Source organism: Varroa jacobsoni, unplaced genomic scaffold, assembly GCF_002532875.2.
Source record: "Varroa jacobsoni isolate VJ856 unplaced genomic scaffold, vjacob_1.0 scaffold_821, whole genome shotgun sequence".
Classification (NCBI taxonomy): domain Eukaryota; kingdom Metazoa; phylum Arthropoda; class Arachnida; order Mesostigmata; family Varroidae; genus Varroa; species Varroa jacobsoni.
Window position 1 is genome coordinate 124,775 of NW_019213723.1, and position 15,825 is coordinate 140,599.

The 15,825-nt window shown below is 39.6% G+C and overlaps 1 long non-coding RNA gene across 2 annotated transcripts; it reads left to right on the forward strand.

The window, feature by feature from the left end:
* Nucleotides 1–1,102: 1,102 nt before the first annotated feature.
* On the forward strand, nt 1,103–15,085 carry LOC111264120 (uncharacterized). 2 transcript variants are annotated; one of them, XR_002682684.2, is made up of 3 exons: nt 1,103–1,218; nt 1,684–1,933; nt 13,858–15,085. It is a non-coding gene; the product is annotated as an uncharacterized LOC111264120 (long non-coding RNA). The 2 variants fall into 2 exon arrangements; XR_002682683.2 differs by having other exon boundaries at nt 1,684–1,929.
* Nucleotides 15,086–15,825: the final 740 nt, after the last annotated feature.

Sequence of the window (15,825 nt, forward strand, 5' to 3'; positions counted from 1 at the left end):
AATTTCCCTGAAAATTACCGCTGTCGGCTTTTCTAAATAATATATTTACTTGCAAGTTCGCTCATAGGCGGATTGGAGTTACAACATGGACTCAGTAAAGCATACACTCTTATGACATCAAAAATAACCTGAGTGTTTCGAATCATATTAGTAGTTCATCAATATACATTTATCGCTGCTGTCAAAACCGAAGGTTTTTATACACGACGTATTTCTGATGCTAATATCTGATAACCCAACGCCGTGCCAGAAGGTACCAGTTCAGTTTTTAAAGCCATTAGATTCAGGTTAAATCCGATTTTTTGTTAACACTTACAGCCTAATAATTGTCTACGATCTAAATGATTTGTATAGTTAAAAAAGGGAAGGAACTGGCAAAAAAATGTAGATGTTAGAAGAAGATCTTGACTTCCAGAGACGCTGCCGTGCAGTAGGTCATTAGCAGCCTTTTAAAAAGGTTTTGTTTCAATATAAATAGGGTTTTTATAGGGGATATCGTTAATGTATGCGAGTAGCTGAAAGTTGTTTGTTCGAAACGAAAGTTCTTTCAGTATATAGGAGTTGTTTATTAAAATGGGTGAGGGCCAGTCCTCAATAGACTTGATCTTCTAATTTATTTGATTAAAGTTAACATCTACCTTTATCTTGCGCTTCACTATCAGTCCATTCGAATTCGAAATAATGCTTCTCATTTTTCGTTCTATATATCTATAGACCGGATCAGCAAAACGTTCAAATTTTAGTCTAGCTTCGTATGAAATGGTACTTTCCTTTTTTCGAACTTGTAATCTGCTATCGAGAATTGTGGATCCCAGAATACCCCTATCTTAATCTTGCAAAAAAAACATACCTCTAAGTATACTCATGAAGTATCCTCCTTCAGCTGATTTAGTTCCTACACTGAGTTAGTGCCCTTTCCACTACTGATTTCGTACTCATATTTCGAATGCCTGAGTCTCAAATTATCCGCAGTTTCTATTAGAACGTGCGTTGTTTAGCTGCATCTGTATACAAGACACGAGAAAGTTTTTTCAAGTTCTCTTGACATTTACCGGAATTCTCTAGACATCAGTACATAACGAGGTGTGTCTAGACTCTTATTATTGGCATTCTGGTAAAAACTATGGTGGTTGATTACAATTCGAAAGTCGCTCTTGTTTTCTAATCAGTATAAAACTATTGTAGAAGGGCAGATTTTTAGTAGAATAATATAGTTAGGTATGTGTGACTAATTTTTTTTTCAATATAAACTGTGTTTTTTTCTTTATTTAGGTTATGTAAATTTTTTTACCAAATACTATTACCTTATAATTTTGAAACGAATAAATTATTATGTTATTAAAAAATAGTATCGCTTTTATACACGCAATGGAGCTAACTTTAACGGGTTATGATTTTTGGATATTTACCAGTTTCACTAATGCTCCTAATGTATTCTTTGTGGCAGATACTATCGACTGTGTGTCTGCCAACTGATTCCCCACTAACGGTAACCTGTGTTACATTCGCGTTGTTCGTGCAGACGCTACAAGCCAAAATGAAGACATTAGGAGAATATGAATCATTCGGTTACGATAATTTGATAGCAGACCTGATAGGATTATTAACTAAGACCTCATTATAAACCTTCGTTCTAATTCCATGATTCATTAACGAACAATTAAAATTTGGCTATGTTTTCAGTGGTACGGACTCTGTCAAATTGTGGGAATTGCCTATAGGCCCCCCGTTGAACTTTCCGAAGGTTTTAGCAGGATTCACGGGCTAGCACACAATAAAAGTTTATATATAGAACATTTTTGTTCTACCTTTTACCATCTGACTTATCAAAGCATCAGTCCCGCGGCCGTCGACAAATATCTGCCTTTGTTACACGGATGTTGGCGTCAAAAAACAGATCCAGCTCAGAGCGACCGTCTCTTAATAAATGTTCGTAAGTTAAAAACTCGTTTCTATATATGTGTTGGAATACGAATCCATAAGCGCGCTTTATAGCAGAGATAGTGACCGTTTCATGTTTGCCGTAACGCCGTTACTATTGCGCAGTGCTATTTTCAACAAAATCCTTATAAATCATCTTGTTGAACAGCATTTGGTGTTTCTATCATATAATGTAATTTCGATAAGCTGTGATATGGAACAGTACGAAAGAATCAAGTACGCTGTTATTTAGACACATTCACCATGCATAGTTTCAATACGATGGTCTGTCAATGCTGGCTATTTGGAACGTACGCTAATGAATCGATCAAATCACAAGAATATCATCGCAGTTGCGTGTCGGACGTGCCAAGCAATCGGACACGTCAGTGTCTGGGCAGCGCGTGGAAACTCATACACTAAAAAGTTCAACGTGGAAAAGTTATGCAAAGTCGGTACGAGACAGCTCTAAGTGTGCAACACTTCGAACACGCAGCAGAATGACTCTAGCGAAACTCCTGCCTGACTCCTGCACCAGGCCATTGCATCGTATTGTATGATACAATATTTTGAATTAAGCTCACTTCTTAGCTAATCATAGTCGTAGAAATACGTAGACGTTCCTGGTCTCCGCAGTCAACGATTGAGCCCACTATGGACTGCTATGATGTTGTTTTGGGGACAGCGCTGACCACAAATCCAGCCCTGAACGATTGCTATGATAAATCATTGAGGGTCGATGAACATCCCATAACCCACTGACGGAAAGTGGGTAATAAGGATCATTGCCACGTACTACCGTAGTACATTTTCTCATGGATTTAATTTTGTAATTCTAGTCGATATTCTGTGTATCTATGTAAAGATCAGCTATGTACTCTGTTCACTTCTCTAAGTCCTCCAAAGGGTCCGGCACGTAGCGCTTGAGCTGAACGAACGGCAAGATCTAAATGAAGCTCGGAGCTTCGCAGGCCTCACTTCAGCAGACACAAAATGGCAGTAAATACTTCGGCTAATCGAATCGACGCCAACGAATAGGACAAACGATGAGCGTGAAACTAAAATCAGGGTAACATTAAAGACACGTTTGGAACAAACTAGAACTATAGGTACTGAGTACCATTTTTATGTAATATTCTTTTAGGAAATATAGTCAGAGAATATCCGAGTGTTTTATGTGTGTGAGCGGTAAATAGTAGAGGCAACCTCAACGTTCCGATTCAGATTTCCGTTAATTAATATTTGCACTAACACATTAACAGGAGTACAAAGGGCTTTGTTGAAACAATCCGCTCCTGCTTGTTCGGTTTGACCAGACGAAATGCCTCAATAAAGAATGACCTACCGAAAAGGTACGGTAGCTATATTAGCCTTAAGTGGTCCTGAAAGATAGCACAGACTAAGGAGTCAAGCTAGAGTTTACGTGATATAAAAATACCGAACTTGATTGTTGGGCTGGTGATGGCTGGTTTATAGTGCACACATTACGTTGCTGTAGATATGAAGCCTGGACAATCTACTGATCTACCAGCTATCGACGATAACGACTAATTGTTTTCTCTATTGGTCAAGAGTGTTACGGCACGCTTTTTTTCGTCACCATTTGTATAGATGATTCAAGTGTTATATTCCATTGTCGACATTGCTGGTAGCCAATGAAAATCGAAACGGTAAGAAAACGAAACGGTAAAATTTAAAGTACACCATTTAGGCAATTCTCCAAATTCACCGCGGACCAATATGTCTGCCCGGCAGAAGAGTTTACGAGAAGAGCTGACGGCGTATATCCCCGAACTGCAGGAGGCGGATCCATGGGGCCAGATCGTCCAGCCACAGGAGGCAGATACTATATTTATGAAGTATATCGCGCAATGGCTGCAGATTCTTCGCTCTAAATGTAGGCAAACGTTTCCAACCGCGTACGCTGCGATGGAAGCCCAGCAGTTTAGAGGATACGCTGTCACCCGCCTGCTCGAGCTAACATTAACTGGCATAGCAATGTACGGAGCAGTAATGCTTCTCGGTGGTTTGTTTAAATTCAGTCAGCCTCCTCGTCCTTACAGTTGCGGGGGCGGTGTTGTTAGTGGCGGCAAGACTAGTGCATCAAGGTTTCCTGGTACTTCGAATCCAGCTTCCTATCGCTCTTATGGCTCTTACCAAGATCTTGTTTCATATTACCCCACTTGTGCATACGGTCCTAACGCCCACTACTTCTCGGCGGCTGCCGACGCCCCTAAGGCGCCATATCACTACTTTTAGTAACCCACTAAGGTAAATCGCAGCCGAAAAACACCGTCTGAACAATGTGACAAGTACCATTTCTGCGCGAGATTCAGTTTGACTGGTAACTTGGGAAAATATGTATATATATAAAAGAAATACTTAAACAAGCAGTGGCGTCCACTTGCTTTATATGTTAGGGGAGACACTCTTGACAGTAGATGCACAAAGAAACGGTATTTAGAGCGATAAATAACTGTATGAAATATTACGTCTTATACTGCCGCTAAGTAAAACGGATTGCATTTCATAGTACGAAGTGAACTATATTTTCTACGAGCGGTTTTCAACCAAGACCACGCTATCACTATCTTAATTGTTAAACTGGACTATTGCTAGGCGTAACGAGTTACGGATTCGATAAGTAGCGTGGACAGAAAAAAAAATTTTGTATAACAGATATACAGGCTGTTGGGAAAATTCTGGAAAGTAATCGCTCTTTTAATTAGATATACGTAAGTGTTAAATTCCATTTGGATATTCCATTTGAATATTTTGCTAATCGTTCATTGCAACGATCATTAGGAGATGGTGCATGAGCTCGTAACGCAGCTCATGTTTGTACATGGAATCGATATCGTGCTTTTATTATTTTGATTTAGGTTATTATAGGCAAGCTGTCCTATTTTCGCAAAAACTAGTCCGCTGTGTCCTCATGCGAACACGCAAGGTAGAAACGCTGTCTAGCCGTAGTAGTCGTTGAATACAATGATATGTTTTAAGAGATGTGTGACGCGTATCAATCGCACAGATTAAGGAACGGAAGCGGAAAAGAAGTGAGCGTAAACCAAACAACAAGAGCCAGCAGCCTGAGTCATTGTTGAAGTGGAGGTACTTAGAACCGCTATACTATGTATTCAACAAACAGAAGAATAAAGGCCGTAAGCCCTTAATGAACTACGAGCCCTAATAGGAACTTCTTCATGGGATATACTAAATTGCGTTACATGAGGACTGAATAATATTGACTGCATTCTATGTCGATTCGAGTGGAACAGACCGAACACATACTTCACAAATACGACCATGAGTATCGTTTGACGTACGTATACTATTTGTTATTATGATATATTTTTACAGTATTACGTTTTGTTGACTCCACTGCAGGAGAAACAGTTGCCAGAGGCATGGAACACATCACCGCTTTTAGCCTGTGGGTAAAGCTTGTGTTCAGCGAAAGGAGGGAGCTGGACGTGTATTTGGCAACCGAAATTTCAACAACAACAATGTATCTCATGAAGATGATCTAGCACCCCTACAATCATAAGCAAGGCGAGCTGCCTCGGTGCATTGCTACTGACGTTAGCCGCGGTAGTTTTCATGCGATCTAGTGTCTAAAAATTGAATAGTCTGACGGACTGCTTCATAAACAATTCGACTGCAAAATACGGTGATCGATAATTTTTCTAATTATCTGTAAGCCTTTTCGGCTACCGGTTTTGTGTTTACACCTCTGGAGATCATAAATAAGGCACAAAGAATACTGTACTTGTTGACTACCTTCTTTAAAAATCCTTATTGAATTCCTTCAGGATGTTTAATACTTTGCTCTGAGAAACACCCGAGTAGGAGCACCACTTTGATACGCCCAACGCCACTTATAACTTTAAGTACATTCTGAGATATTGCATTATAAATGCTCAAAAAATAGGGTTACTGATATGTAATTTTAGAATCATATCTTTCCAAAGTTAAGGTTCTCATATTCTAAAAATCCGGTAAGCAGCTAGCTGCTTCATGAATGAACTGAGCAACTAGCTTTCGTTCTAAAGATAGCACACTTCGGCATAGCTATATCGTTATTTTGTTTATAATCCTTCCACAAATCGGAGATATTATTGTTAAGTATCGAAGCTCAGAATCTTGGCTACGTTACCTGCGTTAATGGCGCCTATTTTTAGGAATGTTTTTTTGATTTCACGTAAAAGACGCGGAATAATTGCCCTACTCTATGAGAAAAACCTCAAAAATCTGGCACACAACAGTATTTCGTGTGAAGTTGTATACAGCACGTTCAACGGACTTGCACTACGCAATAAGTTCATAACATTATGCGGCGATATTTTTGGGCATCCAGTGTTGTTAACACTCCTACACCACAAAGGCCTGTTTCAGGCTGCCTTTGGTCTGCACCTGAAACATGCAGGGGGCTCCATTTCAATCCTCTCTGTGTTCTCTTGGGTTATGTCGGTCTATTAATTTCTGTCACATCATTAGCTGAATGAGAAAAGGCATCCAGAGTTTTCATTTTTCCAGGACGTCAAACGTGTCGAGAACTGACAACCTGTAAATATGTCATAAGCAGGAAAAATTAAACTTTCTGAACTAACTGCTGACGTTAAAAATACACTAATGAACGTTGTGAAAGAAGGGAGATCTTAGTAAATGAGAGAATAAATTTTTGCCCATATTTGGCCGTCAACATCAAGACCGTAATCTGTTTATCTATCATGGTCGTTGACACAATACGACTGGCTGGATACGGTTATATTATTGAAAAATATCTAGAGATACTACTATTAGGTTATATTTCCTGCTAGGTCAACTAGCACTGGCTTCTCCTATTAAAAATCAAATTTGAGTGTAATTGACTAGCGGTAAAGATTGCAAATCTAACGCTTTGCGGGTCGGCCTCTGAAAAAAAGGAAAAAAATAGCTACAACATTTATTTATACTATTAGTTTGTGACCTATCGCTCTGCAAGCATAGACGGTTTTTTTCGTGTCGAGATGAAGCAAGTGCTGGAGATATGCTCCACGGGTCAACCAACGTTGCCAAGTGGTAATATAGAAAGCAAATGACGCGTGAGGAAGCTGCACCAAAAGCCCCTGGAAAAAACCAACGAAAATTTGCTGCTTTGGAGGAACATAATGAAATGGCCGAGGCCTTCACAGAGAAAGCAATAAAAAATGTTAACGATAGTTCGATGCCTCTTGGCGGTGATTTATGGCGGTAACATTATATAATACGAAGCTTGGAACTTGGCTCTATACTAGAGCTGCATTTCATGGTCGGCATAGGGCTTAGTTGGCGAGCTACGGAATCTGGTTAGCGCCCATAGTTCCAATACAGATACTTGAAGGTTTCTTGACTATGTAATTTACGATGATTTAATTTATGATTTACGAAAATCCTCAAGGCCATGACCCAAGGCGCATTCAACCAGCACATCGTTTGAGACTATCCAAGACATTAAAGTTAGTTACGATGGCCTGATATATCGCCTATGCGATACAACGTTTTTAGCTGTGTAACTTTCCTATCCCAAGGGGGCAATTTCGTATTCATCGGCTATGAATAGCCCAGGGAACATGTATAGTCTCCGATTTCACAAAGAAAAACTATCCATTTCGATAAGACTCATACAGTCAGCTGTATCAAAGAAAAATGTATAATACTATCGACGTCACTGGCTAATTCAAAACTATCGTAAGCGGAATTTGTAGCACAGATTTAGATTTTTCTATTTTCGAACCACAGACAACAGCAAACGAAAGTAAAAGAAAACGGTGAAACTTCTGCTAATGGATTTTTGAAAAGTTTAACATTCAGTAGGTTCAAGATCAGATTTAAAGCTTAGCTTCAAAACATTGCTTGATAAATGTACGTTAGTTGACATGAGGATATTACAACTTCGTAGGAGACAGATATTTCAGGGCCGCTTCTTCTAAGGCTCTCAACTGAAGCACGCTAGGATATATTATAATTCGTGATCATGATTTGTGATATTGAAGCTGATAGCTGATAGAACTTATCATTAAATGGTTAGCTATGAATAAATTATTACTTATATTTACTCATTTTGCTACGCGGCAGATAAAGTGCTAGTTTCGTGATAGCGGTAACACAAGAAGCCGGACCTATGACACTTGAGGGCAACGCTTATGTATTATTAGTTTGTTGATTTTTCTGGAACTGAGGAGGGCTTACGACTACAGCGCGTCACACTATATGACTTTGCATTACATAGTGTGCTTAATTTTTGTTTCATTGCCATAGGCAATAAGCTGACGTGGCTAATCACGGCTTGTCCTCCGGGGCTTCACGTATGTTCTTTCTTAATCAGCCATCACATCCATGCGGGACAGATGTCGTGTTGACACTTCACAAAACGAATTGGACCTTTTTCGTACCCAGCATGATTATGCGCCTTTTTACACTGGCAGTCAGATAACCACATGCCTATAGAAGAAGCCACGGCAATTAAAGCTACCGAGCCGATAGCCATAACCCTCATAAATGTGAAACCGTTCGCATCAGTTTCAGCCACGGCAGCCCTTCCAGAACCCCTAATGGGTCCGTAATTTACTGGTAACCTGCTCTGCGGCAAAGGTTTGGACCGCCACCACATTGGCTGATTTTGATCCAAATCTACAGCAGGATTGCGCATTTCAAGACGACTGCGAATAAAATCTGTTTCGTTAGTGGCGGGCCTTATATAAGCCGAAGGTTAGACATTACGGCCTTACCCCGCTTCGAAAGGCAAAACACATGTCGTTGTTTTTCAGCGATAGCTCTGTGAGAACCAGCTAATGCTGTACACGGTACAGCCTCCAAAATAGAACGTGGAAAACACGTAGCCTGCTTGTCTGACAAATCAAATGCCGGGACAGCGGTAGGAAGTTTGAAATGGACAGGGCGGTATCGGTAATAGGCAAGATTCAGCTAGTAGATGTAACGGGCGCCCAAAGTCTCACGATCGAAATCTATCAGCACGCTATGCGGGATATAGGACTCTACCCATAACGTCTAGTAGTGATAACTAATTTCTGTAGGTTAAAGTATTCTTATAGATAATGTTATATTAATGTATCCTTTATCTTATTTAAGCAATGGACAATGAGTCTGTATGCGAAAAGTACCATATGTGTCGAACGGAGCCTGAGTCTAAAAAGGTCAACGGAGAACACCGACGGCACCTGACGATTGCCTGCCTTCTCCAGTTGGCGAACAGCTAAGCGACAAATTTACGGCGGGCGTCCATTGTTTATTTATGATTTGGTTTTTATTGCAAATGACACGAGGATTTAATAGTTGGCTTAGGCGAACCTTGATCATTGTTTTAATGTTCGTATCGATCCGAAACTGTTAGTTATGGGGTGAGGACCTTTGTTATGGGGTGAGGACCTTTGTAATCTGCAGTCGTATATATAAGTGCATTTGCACGAGTTACATGCGCGAATATGCTTAAACATTCAGTGTTTTGGCCCATTTTCCCATGTACAAAAACCAGATAGTCGATTGATATCATACAGCAGATCTTTAATGCTATATGGTCGTATATCGTTTGAACGTAATAACATTTTTTAAATTCAATTATTGTTAAGTGACATACAAATTTATATATTGTCATACCTTCCTTAGTTTGTGGGACGAAAGCAGGTTGCACTTGAACCGTGCAAAAGACACCCTGTCTGAGGAGATTTATAGCAGTTTACTTATAAGGACATTATTTAAAGTTCAACCGTAGCCATAATGAATCTGTAGGTACGTCAGCCCAAATTTAACTTCTGTTTAGGCAGAAAACTGTTTATAGCAGCCGTAGCTCTATCCAGTTAGACCGGCGTACACGGGATCGACAACCTCTTTTGCTACATCTCTCAAACGCGCACACAGTTGTTACGTCTATACTTGGGTTTTCGCCCACGTAAATCGACTTTTGTTACGTCCTATATATATCACCTACAGAAGAATCATGTAACAAGCATTTTGAGCAACCTGATAGTGCCTTGATGTCGATAGTACGTGGTCGTAGAATTCTTCTAAAAAGGAACAAGTCCCAGTTTAAAGCAGTTAAAGAGCTACGTACTCTTGAAAATTGGGCATTTGAAGCTTCTGAGATGTAAACATTTACTTTTGTGCTTCTTTACGTTTTTCTACGAATTTCGAATGAAAATGAATTGTGCGAAAAGTTAACAGAAAATATTGACTTTATATTTGATTCCGATCTGCTAATCTGAATAATCTTTTCTTTTATTCGAAATATTTGAAAAACTGCCGATTGTTCAGAAAATGAATTAGCAGGGAACAGTAAGGCAGGCTTCACTAGGATATAGAAATCACTGTGATAGACGCGTTTCAGGTGTCCGTAGAGCATCTCGTATTCAATAAAATGGCAAATTGTATTTCAGAAAATTTAATTTTACATAATTAAAAATCCAACCAAATTATGCATATAGTTTTCTACAAATTCATACGCAGATACCGGCACTAGTAGAATAACTCCCTGGAAAAATCTCCATCGTACACAAAGATATACAAACACGTTTTTCTACTATATCATATTATCTTTAATAATAATGAGTTTAGTCGAAAAGCCTACGAAGAACACCCTCTAGTTCTTCGACCAGTTCAGTGGTTCAGTGGCATCGATTGTTTAACTTGCAATACTGGACGCTAAATACTCGTCGCTTGAAGTTGGCGCTCTTAACTTAGCCTTTGCCCCCATAAAAAGAAATGAAACAGGTCAGTCATTCGAAGCGCGTCTCGCTGCCAAATCTGCCATTATTTTTCGCTTCTTTTTAATGAAAGAGCATTAGTGTATTGTCTATAGCCCGTCGTTCTGATAGGATGAATTGTAGCCTAGCAGGAACACGAGAAAGCCTAATAGAATAATGATCATTTAATCGTTATCATTGAATTACTATTTGTACATCTTTTATTTTATCTGTCCTAAAAAAAAAAACACATTTTCAAAAAGTTCCTGTACAGCATGCTCACTATTTGGCTAACTAATAGTATACTTGAATTAGGATTTCCCTGAATATGCCTGGCTAAAGTGATTGTGATTCTGCCTTACCCCATATTAAGCCATTTCATTAAGTTCCATCTGTCCCCAGCGTACGCTAATAACTTCTTATGCCTACCTCGTTTCTTGTTACATCGTGTTTTTTTTTTTTAACTAAACGAAATAGATAATGATTCGCTCAAAAAATATATATATGAGTATACGAGTTTAGAAACGATAAGTAAGCCTGCTTTGCCAGGGTTCTAAAAAATAGCATCAAATGAAAAACACGACCCTAGATAGCCTACTTCGTAGATTTCATTACCTAACATTCTCTATATTGTCTTTATTATGCAGAACTGCACCTTTGATACACTTAATATTATTAAGGCCTGAATCCTTTGGATCAAGTGATGGAAGTAGCAGCCCCGCAGGTATGGTTTAGTTTCTAATCAGATGGAGACTGAGGTGGTCTGGATTCGAATCCCAGCAAAGAAGCGTTTTGTTAAAAAGCGACTCCTTAATCTATTAGAAGGTGCGATGTCTTAGTTACGATTTGTTAATAGCTCTATTGTCATTTAAAATACACCGATACACTATCGTTGTAACGTGTTCTACTGAAGATTGAAGCGGTCATCGTGTCGTCGCACGAGGCCGACAAATAGGCTTAATCGGCCCGCCGTATTTACATTTACTAATAGACATGTATGTGTCAGCTGCTTGTCGCTAAAGTAATTACTGTTGTTGTTGTTTTACCCACAATATTACTAACCGAAATTATGAACAGAGAGGTGAATATGAAATATGAGTTTGATTTCAAAGTGCTTATTTTTTTCTTCTTCCCTCTACTTCCTTGAGGGACCTACCGTATGCTCTGATAATGATTTCGTTATGTCTGACTTAGGTGATTAGGGCCATGATGTATACAGACCAGGACCATTGCACACAACGCCTAGACGCTTTCATACGTAACGCACGCACGCAAGCTTCTACTAATTTCCTATACAGCACGAAGACAAATCCTATAAACGTTTTACACAGAGTGGTTTTTATCGTCCGTATCATAAATTAAGTGGCTGAAAGAGGTGGTTGTATCATGCAGTTTTATTAAAGAGGATAGGTTACAATTCACGACAAAGGAGCGTATCTAAAGGGACAGGCTTGCTTGTTTGCTCTTTTCGTTTTATTGCTAGCTTTAACTCGTGGCTTGTGTAACTGATTACGCAGACGTAATTGTATGCAGATGTACGAAATAACGAAAAATTATTGTATAATGCTCTGATATGTTCCAAATTTGCCTTTATTTTATCCTGTCGGTAGTCTGCCAGTGCACGTCCTTCACACGTACGCTATAACAGTACGTGCTATATCCATGCAGCTGACAAATTCAATGTGTCTGAAAGGCTAACGTCAAATAGAGGTCGCCGCTCGAAGACCCACGTAACAACACAATCGACTCGAACTCGGAAGTTCAATTTGTGCTTCTTTGCCCCATATAGTAATTGAGTTCTGCCACACATTTCTAAGCCGCGTACTATACGAGTATAAGGCAACGATTAGAAATGCGCAACAACACGTCGCATAAAAATAATGCGATTCAGACGCCCCAATGTTCAGGGTTTTAATTTAGCCACACCATGGCAAATTTGGTTTCCATCCAAGTATAACCATCTTGCAGTCGAATGTTGGCATACAGTCAAATTACACCTCTTAAATAGCAGCTAACACAATTATAATAAGGTCGTCATATTTATAATCGTATTATTACCAACGGCTGTGCCGTTTTATGGCTAGGGGGCAACGCCAGAGGGAACTGGGCGTAGGTAGGGTCGAATCTCGCAAACATTTCGGCCCTTTATGCAAATGGCGTCATTTGCTATATCGGCATTTTAGTAGGTAACGACCCCTATCTCTTACTCGTAACAGAAGTAAGCATAAAATGTCGTTAATGATAAACAACGCTGCAATGTGCTTACGCAAAAAACAGTGATGTTGGGAGAATGATGGTCCGCCCACGACCATTCAACGCAGATGCGAGTCGTGTCTTAGATACCGGTAAGATACCGGGTAATATCCCAGATGTTACCCAACAAACATCTGGGATATTCTAGCTCGTCATGTTTCGGCCAATGTGCTACAATTTATACAGATCTCAAATATAAACACATCTTATTAGAATTCGAATTATTATTTATTATGCGTTCGTCGAGTTCCAATGATTTGTCATCAGGTGCTACCTACAGAATAGTCTTTTGATGAGCTCGAAAAAAGATATTCTATCCTTATAGCATACCTTTGAAGGATAAAGTCTAATTAGTGTAAGGCTATTCTGTATATCCGCCGTTATAATATTATAGCTTCGACCTACTTTTCATGCAACCTAAATTTCTAACCACAAGAAACACTACAGGTTCCTGCTGAAACCGTTATATACGGGTCAGCAAGCATTTCGAAACTGGCTTAAAAAAATCCAATAACGAGAGTCGAACTAAGTTTTCAATTCGCGCGCATCTAAGAAAAATCTGAAAGTTTGATAGTCTTAAAATCATAAATCAACGTTCTGTTGCAGCGAAAAAGAAGGCAGACTGGCCCAGATAGGTCTTCTGTAACATAACCCAAACTTTCGCTAGATATTTCTTAAATCTATTATAAAAGCAATTGCAAAGACGCCATTCGACATGCTTATGGTCAATACTCAAGAGGGTAAAACAACTTGCAGTCACTCAAAACACGGCCGTCAGTAAGTTACATTGAAGCCTCATTGAAGTTCGAAAAGGGCTTCAATGTTACTGAATACGGTGGCAGCAGGAGTCGAGTGTATTTACGTCAGCGTCAAAGAGCCTGATTAAAGTTGTAAGTGTTCTAATAAGAACATGTGTGTATTCATGAAGAAACTAACATTGTATTAACTAAAGGCTTCTATTTGAAAGGTGCGTGTCGTCGACTCACAAAGTGCCTCGGATCAGCATACAAGGGGAGACCCAGAAAACGACGGGTTTTGACCATCGGTTGTCGATAGAACGACGAAGCGTACGGCCCGCGACCACACGTACTATACGCGGCGTTTGTGATGGTATCCAGATGGCTGTTTGGACAACTGTAAGCCAAATGGCGGAGACCTTTTACTTTGAGCAGACATTATTTTTCAGGGCAATAGAGTCATTGCTATGGAAGCCCAGCACTCCTTTTGAAGCTTCTGCTATCCGTCAGCGTATGTAGTCAAGTGTGTCAGTGGACTGCTATGAGCTTCGATAGCGCGTTTCTCTGCTGTTTGCTGCAGTAGACTGTCATTCCGTATGCAATGGTTCCCCATATTCTTGATCGATGAAACAAAATGTTTCTAACTAAAATCGATTTCTAAAACGATACCATAAGGTGATATTAAGGTTCCTATCATCAGTGTTATTATTAATTATTCAAGTCTGATTGTATCAACATTGAGTTTGGAGGTAAGAGTAGGCAAATGACATTGCGTATATGAGGAAGACAATTTACAAATATATTGATCACGCAAGCTCTGCTCAAAAGAAGTTACACGAAGTCTTGGGCAGCTTGCACAAAGGAGATCAACTCTTAATTGAAATGATCACAGTGCCATATTGTATCAATATCTTCCCTATTCAAGGAACAGAAACGTCATTGTCTCAGGTAACCTTAGCACGATTCGTTTCTATAGTAGAACAAACCTACACCTGGTCTGGTCCGAACTTGTGCCTAAAACATAACATTTTGCCCCTACCAGAGCTCAAGCCTCAGACCATATCCGTCCTTTACAGATGTAATCTTACATGACGGTGAACTGCTATTTCCTTTTGTAGAAGGAAGTCCGCCAGGGAAGGTCCTTACCGTTTGATGCTGCTTCACACCCACGAGGCTGCTTAGATCTCACTCTACTAACAATCGATTGGCATTTATGAGAGTCGATGTGGGTTTGTTATTTGGCTTATGGAGTCCTTTTCACGTTTGCTTACTAGGCCATGGACTAGGCATTGTTGCCACACACTGAACGGGTCGTTGAACAAAATCTATCCGAGGAAGCAGGAACGATCCGATTAGACATGAGATCAGCTATTGGATAACACAGACTTTAGGGTGAATTCTGTCTGGGTCAATGTTGAAGATTAGTGGGTTGGCATTTAATAAACTTCGTTTGTGTTATTTGTGCATTGATTATCAATTGTCTGTTAAATAGTGAATTTAGTCGATTGATTTTTCGATAGATACATTCTGTAGGATTGTCAGGAACGTTTTGCCTAACTGTTGCACGTATAGTATGTACATCTCATATGTGTGACGGAACGATTGTTAGATATCTTTAAAAGAACTATTGCTCATTACGTAAACTTGGATGTGACATTAGTCGGTGAACATGATAGGTAGTAAGACTATGTTTGACTGTTACGCCAATCCTAGAGGTCGCGTAGTATCCTGTGAATTGCTAGGAAAAGAGCGATGTCGCTTGAGTCTGTGAGCGAGCGACAAAAATGGCTCGATTCGATTTATCATTGGAAAAATTGATTATCCCATATTTGAAACTTCGATGCCGTGCACTCTAACTAGTTAGACATCAGTTCACTCACCTGGCCGTTATGAAGATAACTTCACGATAGATTAAAACGGTCCGTCGGTGGTGTCTATAGACCGAATCTGCTCACAAGCAAATTTTAAACGGGCTAGGAACGGGTTGCATTGTAAAAAGCTAATATCAGATTGGCTCAGTGTTAGATTGTCCGCGTCCGGACAGACACCTCTAGAGGGCTATTTATAATAAATCAGAGGAACGCTCACCGAACATAATCTGTCGACCGATGCAAAACAAAGATCTCATAAAGTGAAAATGCCATTTACTATTTACGAAAAAAGATTTCAAAAGTCGACTCGATTAAAAATATTCTACA